At 38.3% G+C, this 8211-nt stretch overlaps 1 pseudogene; it reads left to right on the forward strand.

The window, feature by feature from the left end:
- Positions 1 to 254: 254 nt before the first annotated feature.
- On the forward strand, positions 255 to 4189 carry LOC122735859 (annotated as a pseudogene).
- Positions 4190 to 8211: the final 4022 nt, after the last annotated feature.

Genomic DNA, 8211 nt, shown 5'->3' on the forward strand with positions numbered 1-8211 from the left:
TTCATCCACCTCCCTCCTCCCTGCTTTTGCTCCGCCTAGCCCCGATCCGCCCCACACCCCTTTAGGACCGGAGGTAAAGGATCAAAAAATAATGGTGAATGTTCCTCAATCAGAAGGAACTGTTCAGAAGGAAGGAGGAGTTGAGGAGTTAACGGAGGCTGGGGGAAGAAGGGTAATTGGAAGGAGAGAGATATCGGGCTTATTTATTTCGGAGGTTAAGTTGTGAGGTTGCAGAGTACTGCAAAGAATCCAGGATGCACAGAAGGCACAATCCAGAGAAAGTATGGATCTCTCCGTAGAAACACTGACAGAAGCTGCTGCTAAGGGTCTGACTGAGGTAGTAAGAGAGCTCCTTGAATCAGGCACTGACCCCAATGTCGTGAATCGCTTCGGCCGGAGCGCCATTCAGGTAGAGGAGAAAGAAAGTGTTTGAGAATGGGGGGTAGTGGAAGGGAGAGAGGAGGAGAGGGGGGAAGGAGTTTTACGGAGCTCCCTATATAAAGGGGAATTCATCGTAAGCTTTGAAGAATGAAATATTGATTCGAATTATTCGCAGGGGGAAAGTTAAAAGAAATGGTAATCTAAAAAAAATAATTCGCTAATTGAGTGGTGTGTGTTTCTTAGTAATATGTAATAGAAACAATGTAGTTCAACATAGTTAAGGATCCCAGATGATTCAATGGATGGAATAATTTGTATATATGTATACAAATGAAACATCTTTTCTTGACTTAAAACCTTCTACAGGATTTAATAATAACGATAATAACTGTAAAAGTTATCTTATAAAGCCTAACTTATTGTGGATTTGAGGTGTAGGATGGGACGGGACGAAAATATTTTAGTTGCAAGATGGATGACTGGATGGTAAATGATCGGTTATTGAGGAGGGGCAGAGAAATGCAGTAGTAATATCTTTCCTTTTCAAAATTGTGTTCTCAAAAGTAATAATTGTGTGTGTGTGTGTGTGTCTGCGAGTATGATTGAAGCTATCTCCAATCTGCAAAAAGCACTTATGGTTCCACTACTGTCTCCCAAATCTAAACTGTTAGTTAGCCTTTCAAGATCCTAGGATTATTCTAGTTCAGAGTTTACTAATTTCCTCGTGAAATTATTTCAGTTCTACCCAAGAAAATAGACATCAAAAACAAAAAACCAAATGACCTCATTCACAAATAAAAAAATTTTCAGACCCCAAAATATCTATAGGATATAAAAATGCAGTGGAGGGGAAGGGGTGTTAACAATGCTAGATATGGAAAATTATCTCATAAAAAGTCTAGCTTATCGTGGGTCCGAATGGGGTAGTGCATGAATTTATTTTGAAGTGGATAAATAATCAAACATTGGGGGAGAGACAAAATACTATGCTTATATTCGTTCATTTTCAAAATGTGATCTCGAACAGAAGCTGTGTCTATTATCTACAAAAGTACTTTATGGTTGTCGATTCACACTTATAAATTATTTGTCCCGGTTAATGTTTGGATTTTAAATGTGTTTATGTATTTTAATATTTTATTTTAAGTATGTCAGTGAAACAAAATGTTGACCTATTTTCTTTTAGAAAAAAGTTTTTGCGAGAACTTTGAAACAACTGCCTTTTGAAAAAAGAAAAGTGAAAGAAGAAAATGTAGCATTTTCTTTTATGCTTTGAAATAATGATTAAAACACAATTCTTCAAAAAATCTATATTTAAATGGGCGTTTTAAAAGTGGAGAAAACTCGAAGGCATCTAGAACTTGGGTGTAACCCCCACATGGTCAGCTTTTTGGATTCAAACAAGACGTCGGGTAGGTTAGCGATGGCTGCTATCTATAATGTTGGAAGCAATTAGTGAAAGCAAACATCTTTTTGAAGTTGTTTTTTAAACAATTTGAGTTTTTTAAAAAAACACTTCCCACAATTATTGTATTATTCTGTCTTTTTTATGAGGGTAAGCTGAATTACATAAATATTTAAGTAAAGTTTATGAGAAGGGATATAATGATTGTAAATGCAACGTAGCATTTTTCCCCTTTGAATATCTAATTTGCTTCCCTAGATTACCACCTAGAAGAAAAATTAAAAGAAAATGTTCAATGACTTTACTATTTCCTATGAATATTTAAATGGTATTTTCAATATCTTTACTACTATTTTCAATTAATATTAATTCCTTTGGTATATTTGTAAACCAGTTGGGAATTAATTTGGTATTTACATAGCCAAATTAAAGTAATAAGGGGGTTGAATTTTATGGTTCCCTAAGGTCTGTGCGTCCAACTCCAAGTCCCCAAATTCTCTTATTTTTTGTTGTAGCTATTAGTTTTGTGAGCTGTGTGTGCATGCTGCAGTTAAAAATCCATTAAACTGGTTTATAAATGAACTCCTCAGATTAAAATCCATGAGTATTGTCCTTGAAGTTATCACCTCAGTAGACTGTTATTCCACATTTATTCCATCAATGTTGCCATAACTCAAAGCAATTCTCTTTAGAAATTCTTTAACTACAGTTTAAAATATAATAGCTAAATAATAAAAAGTAAATTAAATTAGGGTTCTTTTTAAGTTTCAAGATTAAGTTTTGAAAAATCACATACCAAGAGTAAAAGCATGAACTGTGGCAGAGCTTACAACTCGAACAGTCATTCTGCTGCATGGATCTAGCAAAAACCCCAAAATTCATCTTTTAGCCCGTGTTATTTATGAAACATTTAGTTGAAATTTGGCATTTTCATAATTTAAATAATGTTAACTTTAATATCCAACCTCCATTATAAAACTACCCTATTTCCAAACCATGTGCCATATGTACAAACATAGTTATTTCAAATGTATAAAATCACTACTGGAACATTATATTTAGATTTGAAGAAATTTGACAATTACAGACCTTCATGCCAGAGCTATGACAGTTTGATTTTTTTTAAAGGAAAAGCAAATTAAATAGGGCCTACTCACATATCAGTACAATACAGTAAAGTTCAGTATAATACAGTAATATACAATTTGTCAACCAGAAAATAAATTCCTTCAGATAGCCTTGCATCTACTCTGCCTCATATATCTATTCCATCTGAGTGACTGGATTGCCTGAATATCCTTCGGATAAGGAGTTCCACTTTAGGGATAGTTTGATTGAGAGCTGGAAGGACTTGGGAGTCCTCTAAGGCTGGGTTTTCATTTACTGACAAGGAAACTGGAATCCTAGAAAGAAACTTGAATTACCTTAGCCCACACAGATAGTAAGTATCTGCGTCTGGATCTCAAATGCAGATCCTCTGGACTACAAATCTGGGTTCTTTTTACTAAATTTTTAAACTGAATTTAATTCAATTTACATGAGTCTAGATTCCTCAAGCACCCAATAGCTGATCTGTTTTCAAAAATACTACACCTTTAGATCCTATGAGTGTTATGAGATGTGGTGGGGGGAGGGGGCAATTCTTTGCCACTTTAATGGTTCTGTGATCCCACAAAATAAAGTTAATTGGAATAATCCTACATGGATTAATGGAGTCTCCATCCTATGTCAGAGAGCCTTGTCACATCAAAATTAAAATTAATAGTGTCTTTGTTCTGAACTGTAACAATGCCTCAAGAAAATACATTTCCAGCTTTATTAATACGTCTGATGTACTACAAAATGAATGCATACATCCATGCCCTAAATTCACTTCCTCTTCGCCATTTCTGTATTCTAGTACTGATTCTCCCAACATTCTCCCATACACACTGATCTGTGCTGTGTCTCATCCTATCTTTAAGTTTCACTTTAAAAAAATTGTAAAGCACCTTTTTTGTACGTAAGACAGAGATAAAATAGAAATAAATCTCATTCCTTGCACCCATATAGGAATTTCCCCCCCGCTGCTTTGTTAATGTGTTTCAAACCCTGCCATTTGTTCTCTAGGTCATGATGATGGGCAGTGTTGCGCGTGGCAGAGCTTCTGCTACAGCACGGAGCAGAGCCCAACACACCCCAGACCCAACAACCCTCACTCTACCAGTCCACGACGCTGCCCGGGAGGGCTTCCTGGACACTCTGATGCTGCTTCCACGGGCAGGGGCACGGTTGGACGTCAAGGACTCCCTGGGTCGTCTCCCTGTGGACCTCAGCTGAGGAGCAGGGACACCCACCTCGCTGGTCACATACCTGAGCGAGGTGGTGGGAACACTGAACTCCACGATCCAAGATAAAGAATAGGAATCGTTCAGGTGAGACCAAAATAAAAATTAGTAAAATGTTTACAGAGCCTCTTTGGTTAAGATGCCATTGCTTTTTCCCTTCCCTAGGACCACCAAAGTATAAACTACCATTTATGTAGCTCTTGAAGGTTTGCAAAGCGTTTTTTACAAATATCTCATTTGTTTCTCCCCAAACCCCAGTAAGATAGATGCAATTATCCCCGTTTTACAGATAAGAAAACAGCCTAACGGAAAATAAAGTGATTCACCCATAGTTTCATAGCTTGTAAGTGTCTCAAGCCAGATTTGAACAAAGGTTTTCAGGTCCAGCACTCTACGCATTGTAGAGGTAGCTACTCTGGTATGTGGCTACTGAGGTCAGATGTGTTCAGAATTGAGCAGTAGCCAAAACACTAATAAATACAATTCCATTTCATAAATATGTCAGGATCCTAGTCCATGTGACGTATGATTTTTAGAGTTTGTGGGGCGCACTGGATAGAGAACTGCGTTTCAAAAGGACCTGGGTTCAAATGCAGGCTTGAGAAAGATAGACTCGTGACTACGCTCAAGTCTAATAACTTGTCCATGACCCCCAGGCAGCGCTCTAAGACTATAAATTGCAGCGCTTTTGCTTTGGTAGACTAACGTCTTCAACGAAAATTTCCTTGTACTGTCTAGCCACTACCTTTCCACCCCGTGTCTGTAGAATACTAGACTTTCCAAGAGATTTTTTTTTTCTCCCTTGTCTCTTCCTTACATAGCTACGGCAGTGCCCGGATAGATTCTATGCTCTTCTTAAAGTTGTGAAAAGGGATCCGGTAGCGATAGAGCCGCCACCCTTTGTAAAGCGAGAAGAAAAGAACTAGGTGAAGCTTTTCTCCAGCCTTTCTAAATCAGCATTTGGGTTTTGCCCACTTTCCCCCAATGGCATGGGAAAAGTTCATAGTGGGAGTGGGGAGTGAGGTGGAGGGGATCCGCAAAGACGGATAGCCCACAGAGGAGCCCTTATCTAAATGAGGAACTCGGAGATGCTCACGGTCAAGAGCTGCTGCAGTTAGAGATAATGTGCTCTGTTAGAAACATGGGTTCTCTTGCTGTACTGGAGGGTATGGCGTGAGGGATGAGGAAAAAGAAACTTCAGAGCAGTGGCGTTGCTCTATGACAGTTGTTTATGAACGGCTCTGGTTGGTCAACCAAGTACGGTGCTAAGAGCCGAGATTACAAAAAAAAAGGGGGGGGGGTGAAAGCTGTGCCCTCCAGATGCTTACAGTCTAATGAGGGAGACAACATTTCAAAAACTTTGTACAAATAAAATATATCAGGATAATTGGTGATAATCACCAGAAGGAAAGCCCAAGTATGAAGAGGGCCACAGAAGGAAATGGGATCTTAGCAGGACTCCAACAGTAGTCTGTGGCTTTAACGAAGTTGTTTTTTAAATTCTACGAAAGGAAATTGGATAGCTCCTGACGGGCAGTAAAAAGAGCTTGTTTTGCGTTAAATGAAAACTAGTTCTTTGTAGCACTTTTGGAATTTTGAATGAGAATTGGGATGGCATAAGAAATGGCATTGGCCTTTAGTCTGCTGGAGTTTTCTCAAAACTGTCCTTTTCTTTTGCAGGATTCCCGTCCTTCCCGTCCCTGAAGCAACTGCCTTGTTTTACCCTTGCTTCGCATTTTCATATTTGTCCGAGGAAATTTTTTTAATAACTTTCTTCTCCCCCGAGGCCCAAAAACAGTATTCTTACTTTGGCAGCTGCTCAGTACATTGTGGCTGGACTCAATGTAAGTGTGGTTTGGGTGTGTATACTTACACATCTATACAAATAAAATATGCATGTGTTGTTATTCGGTCATGTCTGACTCATCAGGATCCCATCGGCACATATCCATGGGTTTTCTTGGCAAAGATACTGGAGTGGCTTACTATTTCCTTCTCAGTGGATTAAGGCAAACAGAGGTTAAGTGACTTGCCAAGGTCACTAGTGTCTGAAGGTAGATTTGAACCTCAGGTCCTCTTAACACCAGTCCCAGTGATCTATCAGTGATAGAGCTATCTAGTAATTGCCTTTATAATATAAATAACATTTAAATATTTCCACGTCTTTTAAATTTGAATTATTTGTTAGGGTTTTCTTGCAAAGAGAGTCATATAAATCAATCTCTTTGCATTCATTTTTATTGAGTCCGCTTTTTATTAAATATCTACATTGTGCTAGGTCTGGCGAAGAAACAAAAATAAAGTTTGGTCCTTCAGTTCAATTAAATAAGCACTTGTAAGTGCCTACTAAACTACAGCCCTGCCTTCAAAGAGTTTGTCTTCTACTGCAGTACAATTCTTACTCAAGTAAGTAAATATAAAACTATTTCAAGAAGGATAGAAGGGGCATCAAAAACTGCTTTGTGTTGAGTATGATATCTGAAATGTGCTTTTAAAAGCAGATAGTGATTCTAGGAGTGTGAGGTGAAAAGGAAATGCATTGCTAGGCAAGGGACAGCCTTGTACAAAGCACGGAGGCAAGAAATGGAATGTTTTGTTTGATGAACAACTAGAAAACCAGTTTGTCTGGAGAGGGTGACAGGGAAGAGTATGAAGGAAGACAAGAAAAAGTAACTAATATCCTGCCTGTAGAAGGCTATAAATGTTTTAAATGCTAGGTGGGAGATTTTGAACTCTTAGTGATGAGAGAGACAGCTTGGTGGTGTTGATCTTGGAGTCAGGAAAGACCTGTGGTTTAAGTCCCTCCTTCTGACTCATCCATTGTCATACCCTGTAAGAGTCTCAGCTTCTCAGTACTCCCAAGGGGCACCAAAATTCCCCATGAGCTCTTTAAGATGATCAAATCCGAACAAGTGCTGATTTCTAACATGAAAATATAGGCAGATGAATCACCCTGACCAAAAGTTTAGAAAGCCTTTAGCTTCCTCACCTCACTCCTCTTTGTTTTTTGCAATCTGATCAAGTATTACAACTGTACTAATTTTTCCCCCAAAGACATTCCCCTCCTCACTCCAATACCCTGCAGCACCACTTGTATTCAGTCTCTGTGTGCTGGGCAGGGGAAGCGGTGGGATGAAGTTGGCGAGAAAGGAGCTTGTTTAACTTCCCCACTCCCATTCCCCCACAGTTTCTTTCTTTCTTTCACGTGTGCACTTTTATTTGAACTGGTCTTAAGTCCAGTATGCAGGTAAAGCTCTCCTCCCCTCCCCTCAAGTACTGGCACCAATCTCAAACTAATGGGGAGACTGTGAAGTCTTCATTCACATCTGTGTTGGGGGCAGGGAGGAATTTAGGGGGCCACTCATTATGGCTGGCAATTTTTAAAAAAAGAAACAAATATTAGGCAGAAGATACAAAAGTTGTTTTTTATTTTTTTAAGGATTATATAAGTTACCACGTAAAAGCAGTACTGTGTACCTCCCCCATGCTCCCCCCACCCCAGATTTTTAAGTAGCTCCCTTTGCTCTAATTTGAGCAGGAACACCTTCATATAGGCAAGTAACTCAGTAACATGTAATATGTATTTGGAATGACTATAAGAAAGAAAGAAAGAAAGAAAGAAAGAAAGAAAGAAAGAAAGAAAGAAAGAAAGAAAGAAAGAAAGAAAGAAAGAAAGAAAGAAAGAAAGAAATGCACAATCAGAGTCCTGAAGATGCACTGTAGAACTTTGGGGATGTGTGCCTCCCAACATCATCACCTGCTCATCACTTTCACTATTGCGGTTTTTTAAATCCTGAGTCAAGCACCAAAAATAAATAAATAGATAGAAAAATAAATTAATGAATTAATGAATAGATAAATAAATAAACTAACAAATGAATGAATGAATTAACAAATGAACAGATAGATAAATGAATGGATGAATGAACGAACAAACGAAAGAATACGAATGAATGAATGAATGAAGCCATGCCAATCTCATCTCTTTTTTTTCGGGCAATAACATGTCAAACCTTTTGACCAAAAAAAAACCAAAAAACACCCAGAATAACAACAACAACAACAACAAAAATAAAACAACACACACAAACAGTCCAT

This window comes from Dromiciops gliroides, chromosome 1 (assembly GCF_019393635.1).
Source record: "Dromiciops gliroides isolate mDroGli1 chromosome 1, mDroGli1.pri, whole genome shotgun sequence".
In the NCBI taxonomy this organism is placed as follows: domain Eukaryota; kingdom Metazoa; phylum Chordata; class Mammalia; order Microbiotheria; family Microbiotheriidae; genus Dromiciops; species Dromiciops gliroides.